Source organism: Ambystoma mexicanum, chromosome 8, assembly GCF_040938575.1.
Source record: "Ambystoma mexicanum isolate Mex_15411 chromosome 8, UKY_AmexF1_1, whole genome shotgun sequence".
Taxonomy (NCBI): domain Eukaryota; kingdom Metazoa; phylum Chordata; class Amphibia; order Caudata; family Ambystomatidae; genus Ambystoma; species Ambystoma mexicanum.
In genome coordinates, this window is record NC_090929.1 from 857,951,031 (window position 1) to 857,974,514 (window position 23,484).

At 46.1% G+C, this 23,484-nt stretch overlaps 1 protein-coding gene across 6 annotated transcripts in view; it reads left to right on the forward strand.

Annotated features, from left to right (window-relative positions):
* The window catches only part of LOC138472517 (protransforming growth factor alpha-like), a 528,662-nt gene that overhangs the window by 483,146 nt on the left and 22,032 nt on the right, over positions 1–23,484 (forward strand). The window lies entirely within an intron of this gene.

Consider the following 23,484-nt stretch of genomic DNA (forward strand, 5'->3'; position numbering starts at 1 on the left):
CTAGTTTGCAGATTTATAATGGACATCCAAGTTTGTCCTGAATCCTGATTTTATAGCAGCAATGTTTTAAGGGTGCCGACATCCTTGCCCCCTAATACACATGTGCGCTCAATATAGGCAGATGTGCCTTGCTACATTCCAGGGACTCCTTAATCTGGCCTTTGACCAGGTATTTGGCAAGCAAATGTTCCCTCAACCTGCAGTTTGCAATGCTCATCATGTTAGGCATTGGCAGGTGTCATGCCTGCTACACGAGGACATTCCTGCAACCATGCAAGCCCAACAATGCCAAACGTGACCATAGATAGTCTGGTCCATTGGAGAGCAGTGTCCATTACTGTACACTCCATAGACTTTCTCAAAACTAGTGGTGCATCAGAAAGGCATACAAGATATCAAACAACGACTTTGTAGACATTGCACCCTCTACCCAATAACCATTGCAAACACTGCAGTAGACTGAAATGGTACATGGTCGTCGTTGGAAGCCTTTGTGCCTCATTCTATAACGCAGCACAGCTGTGAATATGTTCAATGTTCTTGTGGGCGAACAGAATCCCTAAGAATGCGATCTGTTCTTTTAGTATTTGTTGTTTAAGAATGTTCCAGTCGACTGAATGAACTATTGAAGCACTGAGCATTTTCATATGCGCTCTTCATAATCAACAGTGCCTGGGAGCTGTTGGTAGGAGGCCTAACTTCCAATTTATAGTATCACTGAGCAATGACAAGATTTTAGAAAAACTGACCAACAAGTGGAAGTACCTGCCAATCCTTGATGGGTCTAGTTGGAAGTGGAGGCTCATAACTGCAGGCTACCTAAAGAAGGGGCTCTTGTGTTAACTGGTCGCTATGCATGATCTTGTTTATAACGGAAGAGGCATCACAGTAGGTTATTTCATAAAACTTGATTAGCTGTAAAATTTGTGCTCATAGATGGAATATTGCGTGGGGGAAACGAGGGAATTGCAACCTGAAGCATACATGAACTACCTCTTTAACAAAAGGGCAGCTTATTTTGGGAAGAGGCTTTTCTAGCGATCTCTTAAATGCTTTAGCTTTTGTTGGTTTATTGCAGCCTCCCTACGCCAAAAGAGCCTCCAGTGACTTGTGTAGTTGAGGGGGCATAGCCATATGGTGTGGAATCAGTGAAGATCTTATTTAGGGCACACATTACACAGTTAAGAGGAGTATGGTGGCGATATGCCACAATTTGTGCAAAACTGCTCTTTCTGGCATGTAAACATATTGAACCCATACTTATTCAGCATTGAATCTTTCATAGATTCAGATGCTTGGATATTCCCTGTCATCACACTGGGAATCCTCAGTGATTTAAAAAATTAAATAAAATATATATGCATTATTTCCATAGAAATACAATGTAGATTGCCCCTTATGGCCTATGAGCCATTCACTTGTGTAGTCCCTCCACCTCACTTTGGTCCTTATGGCCCTAACCATTTAGGTGGCAGGGTTTAAGCTCTGCCCCCGGCAGCCATCTTCAGATTTTTCACCGCAGTCTAACAGACTGGAGGGAATCCTCCGCTCTGAGCTTTTCGATTTTTCTTTGCTGGTAGCTTAATTTTTTCTCAAAAACAACTTTACCTTGATCTCCTGACCAAACTCTTCCTGTACAGCGTTTCTGGGCCCAGAAAACACTTGTTTTCACTCAGAATTTGTCGAGTGAATCCTCTCCACACCATGTCAGAGAAATCTACTACAGCCTTCCCTTTTCAGAGACTGTGTTAGATGCAAGAAGACGCTGGTCTACTTGATAGACCCTCATGAGCAGTGCATTTACTGTCGCTATCCGCAAGAAATTCACAAATGTGATATTTGTAAGACTTTTTCTAACAAAACTCTCCAGGACAGACATAGAAGACTCCTTCTACATGTGGAATCTAGAAGACACTCTTCGGATGTAGAATCCGCTAAGACAGCCCGTGTACTGTCTATGAAGCCTTGAAAGAGGCAAACTTAAAAGAAGGGCCTCCTCTGTGGAAAGAAGCTCCTCTCTCACATAGCAAGAAAAAGATGGAATTGTCATCTCTATCTCATCCCTTGGATCTGGAGACCAAAAGAAAAAGCACCCTGACAAGAACCTCCTCCAAAGGTAAGGAGATGTTTTAAAAAATTCTGGGAGGGGGGCAATCATCATCAAAAACGCTGTCCACGAGCGGCATCGGCGACAGAGACCCGTCGACAAGTAAACTGTCGCTGAAACCCAAGACGTCAACGACGACTCTTCAAACCTAGTCGTCCACAACTAAGTCATTGTCGTTGAAAGAATCTCACCACTCGTCGACTAAGCTATCGTTAACGGTCAAGGAGCACCATCTGTCGACAGCTCCCTCGTCCACAAAGCCTTCTTCGTCCATGAAACCCTCAGCAACGACATCCTCGTCAATGAAGTCCTAACCATCGACAACTACTGACCCCTTGTCGACCGAGAAAAACAAGTCCAAGGCGCCATCCACGGATATCCCTGACACGCCCTCCAAGTCGTTCGGACCAATGGACACAGGACTACCTACACCGGAAGACCTCATTATACCAATAGGAGCTCAACTATCTCCTTTGAAAGAAATGGCAGAACTTCTGGACATCCTACAGGAGGATTTCTCTGATTCTGAACTCGTTCCTGTGCAACTGACCATCGCGCCCAAGGAGAACTTGTTGGAATTTAAATAATATTATGCCTCCTATCGCAGTAATTGAATGTGTATTGGCCTACGCCAAGTTGTCTAAAAATCATGCAAATAGACTCCGCGGCAAGGTCTTGACCTTAACGAAAAGTAATGTAAGTCTCCATCTTGGATTTAGCCGCCATTTTAGGTTCTCTTGTAATGTGGAAGTCACCCTGAACATCAAAATGGAGGCTGAATGACATCCTGAGTGAGATTCTGGCCGTTGTGACCTCCGCACACACGAATATTTAATATGCCTGCAGGCCACTTGTCGGGGTCGCGAACTGAGACCTTGTCCTATTACTGACCTTGTCCTATTACTGACCTATGTGTAAATGAACAACTATCAGCGGAACTGATCAAAATGCATACATTATAAGATTGACCTGGCAAGGAACTCTAGGCCTGATCCCAAGAATGGTTAACCCGCGAGGGGGTTGGCCAAGGGCTGGATAAAGGATATAAAAGCCCAAGTATTCCAAATGTACGGTCTCTCTACTAATGCATCGAACCCTCGTTGAAGTTCGTTACGTTACTCTGAGAGCCGAATAGCTATCCGTTTGTCAATTGACTTTGGTAACTCTTGTAGCTTTTAAATAAAGCACTTGTATGTCCTTTGTAACCTGTGTTGGTGTGTTTCTTTTGGGCTTCCCAGCCTCATATCAATTTTTATGTTTTCACAGTTGGTGCCCGAATAGGGACCCTCAAGATTGATGCCGGATCATTGAAGGTTGACGCAGACTATCGAACCGGGATCGGACGGTGTGATTTTGCGGGCCCGACCGAACGAGACGTGATACCTCGGCAGCACTGCACGATCCGATCCTTGGACGATAGTCGTGTGGTCTGACACGGCATCTTGACGAGGGTCCATTTTTGAGGCGGGCAGATTTGTCGAAACCACCAAACACAAGGTAAAATTTGTTAGGTAAGTTCTTTGATAAACCGTACGGTCCTCCTTAGGTTTGGTCAGGTGCAGTCGTGACCCGGGTCTTAATTTAACCCTGACAATTTGAATTTGGCGTATTGTATCTGCAGACACAATTATTGACCAGGTAACACCAATTTTTTGTGAAATGCCTGGGAAATTGTCTAGCTGCTTTAGGGCTCTGTTCCGCAGCGATTGACACTCTTTGGAATTTAGCCACCCGGCACCACAGGAGGGGTCGCCAGCATGTACTATGTACTGTAAGTATGGCATTGGTAGTATAGTATTTAATGATATTTGGCACAGACAGACCAGACATGCCTCCGAATTTCAGTGGCCAATCAATGGCAGTTTTGAGATCTCCCGTATTGAATACCTAGAATCGGTCTTGCTAAAAAAGAAGGCTAGACCTGCAGCCTTTGATGTTTTACAGAATTGGAAAAAAGAAGCGTTACAGCAGCTTAAAAGTAGGGATAAACATGCACGCCGTCATAAAACAAATGCCGAAAAAGCGTTGTTATATGATAAAGAAAAACATTCAGAATCAGTTAAAAATATGGATAGGGCTTTTTCACTTGGAATCCAGAAAATATACCCCTCTAAAGATTTTCATGTTTCCGAAGAATTTATTGAAAAATTGTTAAACGAACGCAGGCCTGGTGCCTCTGCGCCACCTCCGTATGATCCTTTCTTGGGCGCTCTGCCCATTCCTGCTGTTGTTCCTGTTCCCCCTGTACAACCTATTGTTCCTATTCTTCTAGTTGTTGTTCCTCCACCTATCGCACCGCCCCTTCCTCCTGCGCCGATAGTTGCACCTTTATTAAATTTACCTGCATCTCTGCTCCCGAGTGGTCCCGTATTGACTGAAGTTGATCAAGGTGCAGGATCCAAGATCGTCACTCGTTATACTGTTTCTGCAGATAAGAAACAGGAATTGTTTGCATGGGCTAAGCAATGTATGGAGAAAGGTGATCAAGTTAATGTTTTTTCCACATTATCTAATTTGAACAGTTTTCCCGAGAAAAATGTTTTTTTCGAAGGTTTGGGGACTCATTTATGTGTGATGTGGGGTAGATTACAAAATTCGGATATTCCACAAGGGGTGAGAGATCTAAATGCTTTGGCACTTTCGAGGGACACAGAGCAGAAAGTATATGGTCATGTTGAAAGATTGTTTGAGTATAGGAAGGACTTTGAAAAGTCACGAGATGAGAATGACGAAGACGATAGTATGTATGTACAGAAACGGTTCCTTCCGTGTCGTAGATCGGCACCTGAGGAAGTACGGATTTGTACCAAAGATGCGATTCGATGGATCTCGGATTCATTGATTCCGCCAGATGAAGTATATGACACGTATAGTCAGTATACAGTAGAAATGCAAAGAAAGGTAATTCAGGTAATGGTACAGTACCTGCAAAAAGAATGTGTAAGAAAGAAGGTTAGTTGCCCCATAGAATTGTTGGGGATTTGTAAAAGGGCTTTTTCGCCCGACACTTCTTCGGCTGCCTTAGCGCTCGACCTGGCTCTGTTGCTTAGTAAGCGGCCGGAGGTACCTATATCTCAGTTGCCTACGAGAGAGGTTCCTCCAACCTTTGTCCCAAAGGTTGAGATTCCCGCCAACGCTGGGACTGGTGCACCCGCTGTGGATATCCCTGCACATTATGTATCGCAATTCGTTCACGTCCCGTTTTCACGACAGGAAGTGAACACTATTAGACAATCAGTTCCCGATATCAGGAAAAACCCGACGGGGTTTTACAAAGAGATAGAGTCCGTCTTGCAGTCCTCTGTGTTCACCTTAAGTGATATTGACTTGTTATTCCCTGTATTCCTACCCGTAGATGTATGGAAGCAGGTTCGGACAATAGACGATGTGCCAGGGTTGGGAGATACGTGGGCTAATATGATTAGGATTGATGGGGAAAGACCAGCAGGTGAGAAACCACCACAGGTAATACTTACTTTGCCTGATAGAATTGTCGCAAAATTAAAAACTATAATTCTAGAGAAAAGAATTATTTGGGACAAGCTTACGGCCTGTGTTCAAGGGAAAACTGAAGGCGCCACCGAATTCTTGAACAGATTCGAGCAGGTATTTTCTGACTTCAGTGGGCAGGATTTGGGTACAGAGTCTGGGAAAAGGTTGTTTGTGGACAAATTTGTACGTAGATTGTTGCCCGACATCCAGTCACAGATTATGTCCTCTGAGAGCGCTTGGCAGGCAAAATCTCAATCTGAGGTTTTGCACATGGCTCAGTATTATGAGAACCGTGTTAATAATGAGAAGGAGAAAATAGAAAAGAGGAAAGGAGATTTGAAAACCAAAGTATTATTACAACAAATTGTTAGAAACCCCAGAGGAGGCATGACACAGACTAGAGGTCAGTATCTCCCAAAAGGAAATGCTCCTTTGGGTTCTCTGAATATTAATCAATGTGCTTATTGCCGCCAGGAAGGTCATTGGCGAGCACAGTGCCACGTCCTTCGACAAAGGTCAAACAGTGCGTTTGGGAGTATGGGTAGACGACCTAGGGGCCGCCCTGGAGCAGGGGGCCCTGATAGGTCAGTTTTTGCAAGATCCTCAGCAACCTTTTTCACAGGAAAATCAGACCTCGAGTGTGGACTCGAGGAACATATTTGATCACCCTTCTGCTGCCTACCTTTCTGAAGAGCTTCCTTCCGACGATACTCTATTTCATTAGGACTGCCCGAAGCAGGGTTTGGAACCTTCACCTATTCCCGTTAATCAGAAAGGCCCCTACGTTGAATTATTAGTAGGGAATAGGAAACACCAGTTTTTGATAGACACTGGAGCACAGAAGTGCTCCATTGATAATTCTCGGGTTCCAAACATTCCACTGTCGGGGCAAACAAATGTTTCCGTAGGGTTTTCTGGTATACCAATTGTCTGTCCGGTTTCTTCACCGGTGTCTGTTTCTTTGGGTCCCTTTACGGACCATTGCCCTTTTCTTCTGACTTCGAACTGTGGAGAGAATTTGCTGGGGTTGAATTTGTTAAAGAAATTGAATGCAGTAATTCATTGTTCCTCTGATGGAGTACGGCTGACGGTTTCACCACAGCAACTTCCTAATTCTCAGTTTCTGATTCGACCTTTACCTCCTGAGTTTAGCATTGTCCCGGAATGTTTATGGGCGGTTGACGACAATGATGTTGGGGTACTACAGATTGAGCCCGTTAAAATAGTTTTGAAACATGGAGTTAAACTACCACGCATTCCGCAGTATAAAATATCAGTTGAGTGCGAGCGTGCTTTGAAATGCATTGTCTCCGATTTTGTGCATCGTGGGGTGATCGAGGAGATTACAGGTAGTTTGTGTAACAGTCGGATCTTGCCTGTATATAAGAAAGGCGACAATGCAATCCCATACCGGTTCATTATTGATCTTCGTGCTATTAACAGAGTTGTCGCCCCACAATAATATTGACAATGATCCCTGCTACGGCTACGCACTTTAGCGTTGTGGATTTAAAAAATGCTTTCTTTAGCATTCCTATGCATAAGGAAAGTAGATATTTGTTTGCGTTTACCTTGGGGGGGGGGGGGGGAACGCTCATTTACATTTACTAGGGCACCTCAAGGGTATACTGAAAGTCCAAGCATTTATAGTAGAGCTTTGAAAGAGCAGCTCGACACCCTTGAATTGCCACCTACTTGTACACTGCTTCAATATGTTGATGATTTGCTTTTGGCTGCAGACTCAAAGTGCTTGTAAAGAAGGCACTATATAGTTGCTTGTTCATCTAGCCAAAAATGGTCATAAAGCTTCGCTCAAAAAATTTCAATATTGTTGTCAGGAGGTCGCCTATTTAGGGTACCTCCTGTCAAAGGAGGGGAGAAGATTGACACCTGAAAGAATAAAACACATTTCTGGCATGTCTGTTCCAAATACATAGAAGGAAGTCAGAGCCTTAATAGGTTTGGCTTCTTACTGTAGGTTGTGGATCCCGAACTTTTCGCTAGTGATAAAACCGATGTTGGCTTTGACGAAGAAGGGCATTTCTTTGCCACTGCCATGGAAATCGGAACATCAACGATCATTTGAGCTTCTCAAAACCGCGTTATGCTCTGCACCGGTTCTGGGTACTCCAAATTATGACAAGGCCTTTGTGTTTGTGCATGAATGTGATGGATGTGCTTTGCCCGTGTTAACACAGGAACACGGAGGGAAGAATAGGCCGTGCGGCTACTACTCCTCCGCCCTTGATCCTGTCGCATGCGCTTTGCCAAGATGTTTGCAAGCTGTCGCTGTTGCTGCCGCGTCTGTAAAACAGAGTGAGGGAATGGTCCTAGGCCATGATTTGATTTTGATGGTACCTCACTCTGTAGATATCCTATTGAACAAAACCCAAACGCAACACCTCACCTCTGCACGGTTAACAAGGTATGAATTAATTCTGTTTGCCCCTCACATTCAAATTAAGAGGTGTTGTGTTCTTAATCCGGCTGAACTCTTACCTTTCCCGCAAAACACTGTTTGCGTTGACGAAGAATTACATGACTGTCTGTATACCACTGAACAAGAAACGAAGGGAAGGATAGATCTTATAGATACTCCTTTGGACAATGCAGAAGGGGAGCTGTTTTGTGATGGCTCCTGCTTCAAACTTTCAGATGGTACATCTACAGCTGCTTACGCAGTTACTACATTGAGTAAAGTTGTTGAAACTAAGAGAATTTCGCATAACTCCGCGCAGGCCGCAGAGATTATAGCATTGACCCAAGCTTGTGAACTCTCCGAAGGGCGTATAGTAAATATATATACTGATAGCCAGTACGCCTTTGGGGTGGTTCACAACTTTGGGAGGCTCTGGTCGGAAAGAGGGTTCCTGACCTCACATGGGACCAAGATTCAGCATGGCCCCTTGATAGTGCAATTGCTCTCGGCACTCTCGCTCCCTAGGCAGTTGGCGATCATGAAATGTGCAGCACATCGTAAGGTCATAGATGATGTGGGAAAAGGGAACGCCTTTGCGGACCTGATAGCCAGGCAAACGGCCACAGACCTTAGCACAGACATGTATCCGCTAAGAGAAACAAAAGATGCCTATGTAATGGATGAAGGTATTGGGTCTGTGCGGGATATTGAAACTGATGCTACAGTAGAAGAATCTAAAAGGTGGGCCGAAGGAATGGGGAAACTAGATGATGATGGGTGTTGGGTGGATATATCTGAAGGAAAATGGTTGCTCCCTGATTCATATGTACTGGCAATGGTTACGATGGCACACGGTCCTACACATGTGTGTGCTCAGCAGATCACGAAAATGTTAGAACAAGTTTGGGTGAATAACAAGATTCTGGAGACTGCAAAACGTCATGTTCGGAACTGCATGATCTGCTTACAGCACAATGTGGGTTAAGGGGACAGTAACTCCAAGGGGAAGCCTTGGGCCCCCTTCTGTACCCTTCGAGGTCATTCACTTTGATTTTATTGAGATGAAACGGTGTAACAATCTGAAATATGTTCTTGTAATTATTTGTGCCTTTAGTAAATGGGTCGAGGCTTTCCCCGTTAAAGATGCTACCGCCATGACCACTGTAAAGATTATGGTAAAAGAATTCTTTCCTCGATTTGGGCTCCCAAGGGTAATTTGGTCGGACAATGGTCCTCATTTTGTTGCAGCAGTAATTTTGCAGATATGCACAGCATTACATATTGAGAAACGATTTCACTCAGCTAGACATCCTCAAAGTGCTGGGTTGGTGGAAAGACATAATGGTATCTTAAAGAATAAGCTTGCAAAAACATGTGCCGATACCAAACTGAAATGGCCAGATGCCTTACCTATTGTATTATTGGCTGTGCGTACCACACCTCAAACTAAGACTGGGCTTTCTCCATTTGAGGTAGTGATGGGGAGACCTGCTAACATTTGGGGCCTCCCAAAACCTAAAGCCCTGCGAGAGGTGGAAAATGTATTGCTTGTAGACTACTGTAACCAGTTAACTAAAAACTTGTATTTCATTTATCACCAGGTATATTCAACTTTACCTGTACGGTTCACAGGCCCAGGACACGATATACAGCCTGGAAGTTGGGTCCTAGTGAAGGCCTACGAAAGGTCTTCCTGTCTCGCTCCTCGTTGGAAGGGACCCTACCAGGTGCTGTTGGTCACCCGGACAGCAGTGCGGGTGGCTGGGAAGAAACGCTGGATCCACGCGACGCATGTCAAGAAACTTCCTCACCCGATGCCACACGTTACAGAAGAAGCAGATCCCCTCGCTGATGCTACAGTCCCTGATCTTGGAGTAGCAAACAGCGCTGTGAGTGCGTCGGAGAATTTCTCTGAGCCTGTGGAGCTTGGGGAACAGTCCATTTCGTCTCCGCACTCTTTTGAAAAATCACTTCCGGAAAACACTGTTTTAAGTTCTGCGACTTCCGTCGCCTCCGATACGTCGCTTCCCTCAGGAAGTGACGAGACCTTATTTTCGGATCAAACAATCTTGGGTACCACCAGGTACAACCTTCGACGAAGAAAATAGAACTACGGCACGGGTTTTTCCGTGCATCTGGGAAAGAGAAGTGATTGAAAGTTTTCTTTTGTATAAGAAAGTTTCTGTTGAACAACAGGAAGAAAAAGGGATTCTGCTGACTAGGGTTGGGAAGGACTAAGAAATCGCGCGACCGTAGCGTCGCCAGCAACGAACATTGGGATCGTCGATTGAGGAACTACAATGCCTGCCACCTCCACTGCTGCTCCCCGCACTGGACTTGTGAATAAGGGGGTGACCAACTTGGACAATGAACAATGTGCCTGGGCCCCGAAAACGTATTGCTGTGTTTTGATAATAATGATTGTTATTTTTGCAATTACTGCTGTAGGACTTTGGTACTTTGAAGAAATCTATCCTCTAAAACCTCTACTACCGACCGAGATTGTACCAACTGCTTTGACTCCCTCTGTACACCTTCACACTCTGTCCCCTAGAGACTCCCAACATAGAGAAAAGTATCATAATAACACTCTAATGATAGTAATGAATGCAACGCATGCCATTTTTAATAAGAGTAATTGTTGGATTTGCACTCATTTACCGCAACATGGGAACAAGGGACTAGGATGGTATATTCACCCTTTACCTTTAACGACTGCTTGCTATGCCTCTCTTAGAGCACTATTCTTTGGCCGTTGGAATGATAGCATCTCAGGGAACTTTGATGGAACTAATTTGAATGATTTAGAGAAACGTGAATTAACTCCCCTGGGATGCTCGCTTTTTGCAAATAGAAGTAAACCTAATGTCGCTTCTATTAGGCCGTCTGATAAACTGCCTCTTCCTTTTCAAACTTTAATTTCCTTTAAAATGGCTCCGATAGGCAATAAGGACGCCGTGCCTCCTTCTTACTCTATAAATCATAGCCCTGATTCGGTCCCCTTTTGTGTACAAAGAAATGGCACTCGGCCAATGGGAGATTTTGAAGGTTGTATGAACATTGTAAATTTGACTGGAGAAAACAGGCCTCTGTATGTAGGGGGGCCTGTTTATTTTGTTTGTGGTAGTTTAGCATTTCCCTGGTTGCCCAAGGATTGGCAGGGAACCTGTTATTTAGGAATTCTGTTACCCGGGGTATTTGTAGCTAGTACATTGGAGGTTTCTAAGGCTCGCCCACGGCGGGACAAGAACTGAGATACCCCTGGGCAAGTATTGGGAGATATAGCAAAATCAGTTGTGCCCTTTTGGGGACAAATAACAAACTCTGAGAACATTAGGGGATTAGCAAGGGTACTGGAGAGAACGATCAACCGGACCACGGACATACTCTACAATATGACACTAGAACAAAAAGCAAGAAGATTGGTAGCACTCCAAAATCGGATGGCATTAGATGTCATTTTGGCAGAACGAGGTGGAGTATGCAAATTGGTGGGGTCCGCTTGCTGTGTTTTCGTACCAGATTCTTCGCCGACAATTTTTAAAGCAATACAGAACTTGCATATCCTTAGTTCTGAAGTACATATCCCTGTAGGAGATTGGAATCTTAGCACCTGGTTCTGGGATTCTTTACGATTTTGGGGTTGGAAGGTGCTTTCTGTTGTTCTGGTTATTTTGGGGATCCTGCTATTTCTTTGTTGCTGTTTTCAATGTCTTCCGAGTATATGTGGAATGCTAGGGGGATGTTGTGCCCAAGCAGTGAGCACAATAGGGCATAGAATGTATGCCCCAGATACAGCATCCAAAGAGTTTGTGTTACAAGAGGTTCTGATGAACGACCTAATGGCTATAGATATTACAGACAATGATTCGGGATGTATGGATGACAATACATGGAGTTATTTGCAAAAGTATTAGAAATGATAGCACTTGGCATAGGTCTGTTGGAATTGAAATAATATTATGCCTCCTATCGCAGTAGTTGAATGTGTATTGGCCTACGCCAAGCTGTCTAAAAATCATGTAAATAGACTCCGCGGCAAGGTCTTGACCTTAACGAAAAGTAATGTAAGTCGCCATCTTGGATTTAGCTGCCATTTTAGGTTCTCTTGTAATGTGGAAGTCACCCTGAACATCAAAAAGGAGGCTGAATAACATTCTGAGTGAGATTCTGGCCGTTGTGACCTCCGCACACACGAATAACTAATATGCCTGCAGGCCACTTGTCGGGGTCGCGAACTGAGACCTTGTCCTATTACTGACCTATGTGTAAATGAACAACTGTATCAGCGGAGCTGATCAAAATGCATACATTATAGGATTGACCTGGCAAGGAACCCTAGGCCTGATCCCAAGAATGGTTAACCCGCGAGGGGGTTGGCCAAGGGCTGGATAAAGGATATAAAAGCCCAAGTATTTCTAATGTACGGTCTCTCTACTAATGCATCGAACCCTCGTTGAAGTTCGTTACGTTACTCTGAGAGCCGAATAGCTATCCGTTTGTCAATTGACTTTGGTAACTATTGTAGCTTTTAAATAAAGCACTTGTATGTCCTTTGTAACCTGTGTTGGTGTGTTTCTTTTGTGCTTCCCAGCCTCATATCAATTTTTATGTTTTCACAAACTGTCCTCCCTGGCATCCCACTCCAGGGGAACCCATATGATCCGATGCAGAGGATCATTGACCAATTCAATAGGCATCAGAGACTGAGGCATTGTTCCTCTACACCGATGGAAAGATCTCCTCAAAGGCAGTTTTCACCGCCTCATAATTCTCGAAGAAGCTCTCCTAGCAGGAGCAGACCTCAGTAGGGAGCACGCTTGCCGGAACCTGCCCGTAGGTCCAGGAGCAGGACGCCCAGTGCTTCGCCGACGAGGGTCTCCCCTTCTAGATCATCCCCTATGCCAAGTCCACCCCCAAGGGATCCTATGAGACCATCCACAAGGGACCCTACAATAGTCCCATCCACCGCATCCATTTCCAACTGGAAAGAAGATCCTTTTAGGGATTTTTTTCAGACCCTGAAGAAGGGGAGATTACTCAGGAGCCAGACATGCAGGATGAGTGGGACGATTACATTGTAGAGAAGCCTAGAAAGGACTCCTCAGGAGATGCTTCACCACCAGATGATCTAGTGTCTTTTCATACCATAATTGGTAAAGCGGCGGTCCTCTTTTATTTACAAGTTGCATCAGAAGAGAAACAAAAACAGTGCTCTATGAACATAGAGACAAACGTAGAACAGTCACTATGATCACTCTTTTGGACACTATATGGGACACTGGAGCAAAAATGTTGGCTACACCATTGCCAACACTGGCCCTCGTTTTAAGGCCGCAGAAATGGTATAAGGCACCGGACACTACACCATTATGCCTAAGAGGGCATACCAAACCGGATTCCATCATAATGGTCGCAGCCAGGAAAAGGTTGGCTAATCAATCCTCACCTCTTTCAACTCCACCGGACAAAGAAGGGCGTAAATTGGATGCCATGGACCGGAAGGTATCCTCTTCGGCCTCTCTCACCATCAGGGCTGGAAACGCCCTGGCCATGATGGCACGGCTGGACCGTGAGCTGTGGCTCCGTATATCCAAGCTGACCAAGCATTTGCCTGCGGACCTGCAAGAAGAGGCCAAAGCAATCATATCGGATGGCAAGGCCACCTCCTACCATATGATCGACACAGCTGTTGACATAGCAGAGTCGGGTTTCAGACAAATGGCCCGTGGTACAGTCTTGAGAAGGCAAGCCTGGATGAAGGCTATGACCTTTAGACCAGAGATTCAGGCTCAGATCTTAGATATGCCCTTCAATGGGCAAGACCACTTTGGTAAAAAGATGGACGACCATCTCAAGGGTATTAAAGCTGATACTGATACATGCCATCAGTTCCCTTAAGGACAGACAAATATTGTAGCTCCTTTCAACCCTTCCGAGGTGCATCCTCAAAATATAGGGGTTTCAGCTGCCCCTCCTACAATCAAAAAGAGATACCTTTCAAGACAGATGCTATCAGTCATCAAACGGTACACCCATAGGGGCAACCGTGGCTCCAACCATGCCAAGGCCCAGAGCAAGCAAAACTGACTTTCTTCTTACTCCTCTCTCACGACGCATCCCGGTGGGCAGGAGTGTAAGCAGTTTTTATCAACGTTGGCTAAAAATAACATCGGACCAGTGGGTGCTACAGGTGGTCCGCAAAGGTCACAACATCGAATTCCTGGACCAACCTCTGTTCCTTGCCCCCGTTCCATGTAAAGTGCATCATCAGAAACGGGTCATGCTGGAGGTTCACAAGCTACTCCTAAAAGCAACTATAGAGTCGGTCCCATACCGACTAAGGGGAAAAGGTTTCTACTCCCGGTTCTTTCTGGTGAAGAAAAAGAACGGTCAGTGGAGACCGATTCTGGATTTAAGAGCTCTCAACAAGTTTATCAAGCGCATCAAATTCAAGCTATCTCTTCAGAACGTTCTCCCATGGTTCAACCAACACGACTTCCTGGCCATCCTCGTCTTGGACGACGCATATTTCCACATTCCCATTCATCCTGCCCACAGGCAATTCCTCAGGTTTGCCGTAGGGGAGTCACATTTTCAGTTGTGTCCTTCTGTTCGGCCTAAAATCAGCACCAAGAGTGCTTACCAAGTGCCTGACACTGGTGGCAGCATACCTCGGAAGGTCAGGAACGGAAGTCTTCCCATATTTAGACAATTAGCATATTAAGGCCCAGCTCACTCAGACTGGCGTGTGCCACAGTGGAGAGAACAATAAAACTCTTGAAGGAGTTAGGGTTTTCAATAAAGAAGATAATTCCTGCCCCGTTCCCAACAAGACAGTGCTGTTTCTGGGGGTGGAAATCAACACCAGCATACCCAGACTAAGTCCCTCATTACAAGTCAGGCGTTAAGGGTTTAACGGCGCCGTTAACCCTGAACGCCTGATTCACAATTTAACGCCTGCTTTTTGCAGGCGTTAAAGTCCAAGGCGCTAAGCGACCTTGGTGCTAATTACGGCACCGTAATTTACGGTGCCGTAATTGGCGCCTTCCCCATCCCCATTATGCCCTATGGGACAAAAATGGGAATGGGGAAGGGCAAATGGTGAATGGGGAATTACCGTCCCACTCACCTTGGAATGGGGCGGTAATGCCGCCATCCACCATGCCGGAACCCGGCATGGACCATGGTGCTAATAGCACCATGGTCCACCGCCTGACTTGTAATGAGGGCCTAAGACTGTTAGCGGACAGAATATCTGCACTAACTCAGTCTTCATGGTTTCAAAGCAACGGGGCGACCACAGTCCGCGCCCTCAAATCTCTTCTGGGCATGATGTCCTCATGCAGTTTCCTCTTACCAAATTGCAGGCTGCACATGACGCCAATCCAAGAGACCCTGGACCACCAATGGAAGCAGGCAATCGGCTCATGGGAAGATACCATACAACTACCAGCGGCCTTTCACAAAGCCCTCCGATGGTGGAGCTTACCACAGAACCTGCTACGGGAATGCCTTTCCAGGCTCCAACATCAACCCTTCTGCTCAGGACGGATGCCTCGCTATTGGGCTGCGGAGCACACTTAGTAGATCTACAAACCAAAGGCACTTGGTCCATCCAAGAATCTGAGCTGCACATAAATGTGTTGGAGCTCAAAGCAATTCGATGGGCGCTGAAAGCCTTCCTGCCGGTACTGGCAGGGCAGGCGGTGACTGTTCAAACAGACAACACGACCTCGATGCCCTACATGAGCAAACTAGGGGGAACAAGGTCGGAATTGCTATCGCAAGAGGCTCAAAAGCTATGGACCTGGGCTTTGCATCACAAGGTCCACATCAAGGCGGAACACCAACCGGGAGTGGACAATGTCCTGGCAGACAGCAGGACTGCTTATTAAGCATCCCACAAATGGGAGCTGGACGAAGCAGAAACCCGGTGGATTTTCCACATGTGGGCATGTCCACAGATTGACCTTTTTGCCACCAAGGCCAACAAAAAATGCCAAAGGTTTGCCTCCAGGTATCCGGAACTGCTCTCGATGGGGGACGCCTTCTCAGTGGACTGGATGGTAAAATTCCTTTATGCCTTGCCTCCTATCCCACTCATAGCGACACCTATATCCAACCCTGCAACACCTATCTCGATGCCCTCCGATTCGCCTCAAAGCTCATCAGAGCCTCTTAATGGAACAAGGTTGGAAGGAGCTCCACCATGACCCAGACAGCCTGTCACTGCATGCATGGTTCCTGAGCAGTGAAAATTAATTGATCTGAATCTTCCTGCAGAATGCTGGGATGTAATCAAGGCCTCTAGGGCCCCTTCTACACGAACAACCTACGTTCAGAAATAGACCGGTTTTACCAAGTGGTGTGAAACATCTTCAGTGAACCCGCTCTTTCCGTTGAACAAATACTACCGTACCTGTTGCACCTAGCGAAAGCAGGGCTTTCCCTTTCATCCATCAAGGTGCATTTGTCCGCCATATCGGCATACACGATAAACGCAGGTCAACAATCTTTACTCACTAAACCGGCTATCAAAATATTCTTAAAAGGATTAATGCGTACTTTCCCGCCAACTCCTACACCAGTTCCTACATGGAGCCTGAACACGGTTCTAGTAGCGCTCATGGAGCCACCATACGAACCAATTCACAGGTGTGACTTAAAAAGTTTATCCTGGAAAGCAGCTTTCTTAGTAGCTATCACGTCAGCCAGGAGGATAAGCGAGCCGCAAGCCCTCCTTTCACCTCGTTTCTTATAGACCGTGTCTTATTAAGGACGCACTTGAAATTTTTACCCACGGTACTGTCAGAAATTATGCTCACCGAGCGCAGCGTACTTCCTACCTTTTCCGTGACTCACTCTTCCGATGCAGAGAGGTCCTTACACTCACTCGATGTTGCAAGGGTCCTAAAGTTCTACATCCAGAGAACTGAAGAATTCCATTCCTCGACCAGACTCTTCATCGCATTTGCTGGGCGGACTAAAGGACAGCCCATTTCAAAGCAAAATTTGGCACGTTGGGTTTCCCACTGTATCAGCCACTGCCATCAGGTAAAAGACGATACAATTACTAGACCGCCTTCGGCTCACTCCACCAGAGGGAGGGCAGCTTCGGTTGCTTTTCACGCTGGAGTACCATTGAAGGACATCTGCAGAGCTGCAACCTGGAGCACTCTTCATACGTTTGCCAAACATCACTGTCTGGCAGAAGATACCAGCAAAGAGCTGCCAGTGGGACAAGCGGTTCTTCGCCATCTCTTTGCGTAAGGTAGGAGCAGCCTTCTCTTCTCGCCTTCCCTGGTAATGTAACCTGTTACTTGTTGTATAGTAAGGTGAGTAGAATGATCTGCAGAATATACATTTGGTATGGGTATGGCCTAACTGCTTGGTATTCTATCCAAGCATCTTAATCTATGAAAGATCCAATGCCTGAGAAGTTTGTTACTTACCTGTAACTGTATTTCTCCAACATTGGTATCTTTCATAGATTCACATGTGCCCGCCCGCCTCCCCTGAGAGGCTGCTCCCTCTTCCTGCAGCCATCCTTCCTGTAGTCTTCTATGGCTCCATCTGAAGATGGTGGCTGGGGGCGGAGCTTAAACCCTGCCACCTCATTGGTTAGGACCATAAGGACCAAAGTGAGGTGGAGGGACTACACAAGTGAATGGCTCCTAGGCCATAAGGGGCAATCTACATTGTATTTCTATAGAAATAATGTAGATTTATTTAATTTTTAATAATTATTTAAATCACTGAGAATTCCCAGTCTGACGGGTAATATTCAAGCATGTAAATCTATGAAAGATACCAATTCTAGACAAATACAGTTACAGGTAAGTAACACACTTTAATATTACAGATACAGTTCATAACATCTTTAACAGACCCTGTAACTTAGAAGGGTGATTACGTGGTCTTGTATTTAAAACAGACCCCAGATAGTCTAGTGTTCTGCCAAGTTGGACTTGCAGACAACTGAAGTAATCAGACAAAAGGTTAATCTATGTGAGGAAAAACCGTAACTGGAAATTAGGGGCTACTCTTGACCACTGTCACAGATGGGCTCGAACACCCCACATCTGATGGTTCAAAGGTTTTTTAATGCAATTTTTGAATCTGGTCTTGATAAGGGCCATTTGTGTCTATTCTGCTGTGGGCTTCCCCCTCCCAAGCCCAGTTGTACATAAATCCCAAAGTGTGCACTCTGGATCAGTTAACTCCTATATAGTATCTGTCTGACTACTAGTAAGGGCTTTAAAGCAATCCTCTTATCTATCTGGGTGACTGGTTCGGATGCACCTAGAAACTCCTGGTCGTCCCACAAAAAGCAAAGATCTCAACAAGTGGTGCCTTTCCGCCACACAGGTTTCACTTAGTAATTACTTCCGATTCCCTTGTAATCCTTGCCCTGATGTTTTTGCCTTCCTTTCCTTCTGCTATCCTCATTTGTCTTCCTCCATTTTCTGTTATCTCCCTCTGTGCCTCTGTCCCTCAGATATTCTTCCTTCTAGTGCTACTCTTCCCTCCCCACATTCCACCCCTCCTTTTCTCAGTCCTTTTTCTTTCACTCTCCTATTCGCCTGGTTCACTCATATACACCACTACACTTGCACTTAATCTGTCACTCTTCACTCCTAATACATGCATTTGCATGCATGTACCACTTTCTCTCACCAACCAATACCTTACCTTGCACTCAACTATAACCGCCCCATACATGTTTTGCTGCCCATTCTTCCGCCACTTGGTCTCTGTTTGCCTCCGCCTTTTATCGCTTCCAAACAACCCACACTGCTGTTTCCTGTGTCCACTTTTATGCTCCTCCTATTGGTGCAGACGTTCCTCGTTTTCACAGGCCAATCCCTAGCTAATGCTGGTGACTTTATGGGTATGATGCTTTAAAATGCCTCAAACACGTGTAGTCTAGTTCTGCAATAGTGGCCCAGGAAAAGCAGTCCCAGTGATCTTTGTGTATGGATTTCCAACGCGGGGCCGCTTAAGGTTTTTTTTTTTCTTTCAATGTCAGCCTCTGAAGGACACAATTTCAAAGCATGCTTGAGAACCTCCTCATTGTTGGTTTACAGCACACACTACTCCATGGCACTGCTGTTTGCTGCTGTCTCTTTCACTGTTTGGTTGCTTGTTCTCTCCTCCCCAGCAATGACTTCTAGGTAATGGAGGTTTGAAAGAGGAAAAGACTGTCCAGAAAATGGCATGGCATTCATGGATTGATAACTAGTATGACAGTTGTAGGGAGACCTAGGTAGAAGGGGCAGACTGCCCAACTCTCACAGTGGCCTCTGGGGTAGGATGGGCTCCGTCAAACACACTGGTAGGCTCCCTGCTGTTGGGGGGCAGGGGGCATGCAGTCTTTTCCACCCCCTCACCATTCCCGCGCTGAATAGATCCTGTGTTTGATAAAGGGTGTGGGAAGACTTCCCCCGCCACACCCCCCCCCCCAGCCCCCCCACCACTCAATCTATTATTCACACTAACCAACAGCAGTAATTAAATGAATAACCAAGCCTGTATGGCTACCTAGAGACTCCATTTTTGTGACGCACCGAACGCCATTTTTTACTAGGCCCAGAAATGATCTCTAAATACTGTCTCTCCCCTGCCCAGTGTCTTGCAAAGACAGCCCAAGCTACCTCCTCCTCCTGCCAGCTCCGCACAAGCCCTGTTCTCAGGGAAATCCAGCCATTCGTTGTTGGAACATTTCGTACAGATGTGCTCATTGCACTGTGTGAGACCGGAGCAGGCCCCAGCTCGTATGCACCTCCATCTCCACAAACCTGCCTGTGCACCCCCGACCTCCACTCTGCCAGACCAGTCCACCAGACCCATGCCCCTCTGGTCTTTGAAACAGATACACATTTGACCCCTCATAGTGACCAGATGGGGACACGCACCATAGCCCTAATCCTAGGTACCAATATATACTCCTTAGACCAAACACATGTCTACCCGTATCGTGAGGAATCGGGCAGATCAAAACCCACAGGTCAGACACCTGGGTCTGGGGGCACTGTGTTTTATGAACCTCTGGGTACAGGGGTTGGAATGCTAATATATTGTTATTGTTATTGTTATTTTGCACTTATATAGCGCCTTATATACCATTGGTATGGTCTGAAGGCGCTTGTAGGTTGAACGCCCTTGGGAACCGAAGTTCAGATCAGTAGAGAGAGTAGGGAGAGTCAAAAGGTGCGTGTGAGCACCGGGTATGTGTGCAGCTCGTGCGGTACTCGTGTAATAGCTGCTTCTTAGCGGTAGGTGTGGTGGTTGAGAAATCAGGAGAATGTGTTCGTTCTGGCAGGATTTATCCGGAACGGATGTGGCTGCGTTAGGCCTGAGGAAAACGCCTGGCTGGGGGTGTGGAACCAGCAGTGATTACATAGAATGATGTGGAGTAAGCGGCGGAATGTTGGTATGAGAACAGTTATACCGAATGGTGTCATAGTATCTCTGTGTTCTAGTTGAGTGGTGATGTAAGGAGAGAGTAAGCATGGTGGTGTGGTATGGTCGGTTATATGCTCTTTCACTGAGCACACTTCTAATTGCAACTTTCCCAGAGAGGGTACTGGGTGTATTTCTAAATACAGTTTTCCACAGAGAGGCTAATTGGGCACACTTCTAGATTCATTTTACTAGAGGCTATTGGGCACACTTATAAATGAGACTTTTCCAGAGTGTCTATAGGATACAGTTCTATAGTCAACTTTCACAGATGCTATTGGGGACACTTCTAAATTCAACTTTACAGAGCGTCTATTGGATACACTTCTATAATCAACTTTCACAGAGGGTATTGGTTGCACTTCTAAATGCAACCTTCATAGCGACGCTATTGGGCGCAATTCTAAATTCAATTTTCTACGTAGTGGATTCTGGGCGCACTATTAAGTCAATTTCAGAGAGGCTTTTCCAGAGAGGGTGTTGGGAACACTTCTAAATTCAATTTACTAGAGAGACTATTGGGCACATTTCTAAATGCAACTCTCAGGGAGGCTATGGGTACACTTCTACATTTCACTGAGGGGATAATGGACATACTTCTAAATGCAACTTTTAGAGTGTCTATTGGGAACCCTACTAAATTCATAGCGAGGTTATTGGGCACACTTCTAGATGCAACTTTCCAGAGTGTCTATTGGGCACACTTCTAAATGCAACTGTCAGAGGATCTTGGGTAACTTCTAAATTCAGTTTACCAGACAGGCTATTGGGCACATTTCTAAATGTATGGAGAGGCTATAGGGCACGCTTTCTTAATGCATCTTTCACATGTTAACATTTATAATTCCATCTAGATGCGACGCAGGCGGATATTAACAACTACATCTAAGTGTGGATATGCTAACATTCACAATTCTATCCAAGTGTGGACATGCTAACATTCACAATTCCATTTGAGAGTGGGCATGCTAACATTTACAATTCTGTCTAAGTGTGGACATGCTAACATTTACAATTCTATCTAGGTGTGGACATGCCAGTATTCGCAATTCCATCTGAGAGTGGGCATGCTAACATTCACAATTCTATCCCAATGTGGACGTGCTAACAATCACAATTCTATCTAGGTGTGGACATGCCAGTGTTCACAATTCCATCCGAGAGTGGGCATGCCAACATTCACAATTCTATCCAAGTGTGGACATGCTAACCTCCACAATTCCATTCAGATGAGGACATGCTAACCCTCACAACTCCATCCAAGAGTGGACATGCCAACATTCACAATTCCGTCCAAGTGCGGACATGCTAACATTCACAATTATATCCAGGTGCGGACAATGCTAACATTCACAATTCTATCGAAAACTGGAAACTTGAGAATCCATGCTAACAATCATGTTTCTGTCTAGATTTGGCGCGGGCTCGTCTTTGTGGTTCACTCGTGGTATGGTTAGCATTATACTGCAGGCAGTGTTTGATGTCCCGCCATTAATAGGTTTGGGCTTGTGGTCACATCTCTCTAATAATGCATGGTGCAGGTCTGTAGCAGTCTAGGCGATTGATAGGTAAGTTAGAGTGGCAGGAACTTTCTGGAGTAGAGTGATTGCTCTACTCCCCACCCATGCCACACTCACGGTTTTTGTTGGTGTCAGTTGGGTGCTGGCTTCCTTGGCGTCCCCTGCGGACACCTGCAGACACTTTCTGGAGCCGCCTCTGTTGGAGCCGCCCTTGGCCTCGGGGCCCTTGGCTGCCGGGCAGAGGGCTGCCCTGGGAGGACAAGTGATGAAGGGCTCACGGCCCAATCAGAGCGGGGATGGGCGGGTTGGGAGGCGGGAATCAGGAAGAGGGTGCGGGTGGGAGAGGGACGCTCGGAGGGCCTGGGGGCCCAGTTGGCGCCCGAAAAATGGGCGGCGTGCCCGGATGGGCTTCCTCACCTCGCGCCGGCTGCCTGCAGTGAATGCAGGGGCCGGTGCGAGGAGGGTCGCTAGACCCTTTCAACCTGGGCTCACGGCCCAATCAGATATCTGCCAATGGGTTCTGAAAGTACCCTATTCATGCTAGACTTGCCATTTTGTCTCATGTCATCAGTTCCTGTTGTCTTAGCTTGGATAGAAAATGTAGCGCTCCTCCGACCCGACCTTCACACTGTCAGAGGTTTCCTTTTTTCTCACCTGTTTTTGCTGCCTTGCGGGATCCTTCGCCAGGGTTTTCTTCCGTGCTGTTCGGGTCTTGTATAAGCCCGCTCGGCGTCGTCGGATTTCAGGATTCGTTCAGCTTTTTCGTCTGGGATCAAGGAAACTCCAGGAAGGAAGGCCACACATGGGGGCCGTCTGCGCGGAACGCGGATGGAAACTGGTAAAAGGGAAGGAAAAGGAGTGGGTCCGGGAATTCGAGCAGCAACTCAGTTCCGGGAGCACGACTGCGAAGCACGTCTAGCCTCAGCTGACGATGGCGTTGAGACGCGCGGAGCCGCAGGGGCGTTGTTAATTTATGGAATGTGCTGCATGGACGTAAAGATCGATAGACCGCGTTCAATGAATACGGCCATGCTGGGTGTACTACGGCGAGTAACCCCCGACGTGCCAGGGACCAGGATGACCAAAAGGGGCGTGATCGATGGATCATGACACACACTGCGGAGATGAGCCCAGCTTACCTACGAGTGCCCGGAGCGAAGGGGAGCAACGTCCAATTTGCATCTGACCTCCCCATTGTGATCGAGTATGGCATATGCCTTCCCCCAAACAATTGCCAAGATTTGTACCCTATTTGAAACATCATAGTTGACTGTGTGTCCATTTAATGTGCTGCTAGTGTATTGTTTGGCAGAGCGCTCTCGGGCAGCAGTGTTCTTTGTTTGCATTTATCTTATATACATTTTTTACTTGCAATTATTCTTCTGGTCTCATTCCCTAGTGGGGTGTGTTCATTATTCGGTCTCGGGTATACGTGCAATGGTAGGAGTGAGCCCTCACTGCCTTAGGCCGAGAGGGATTTT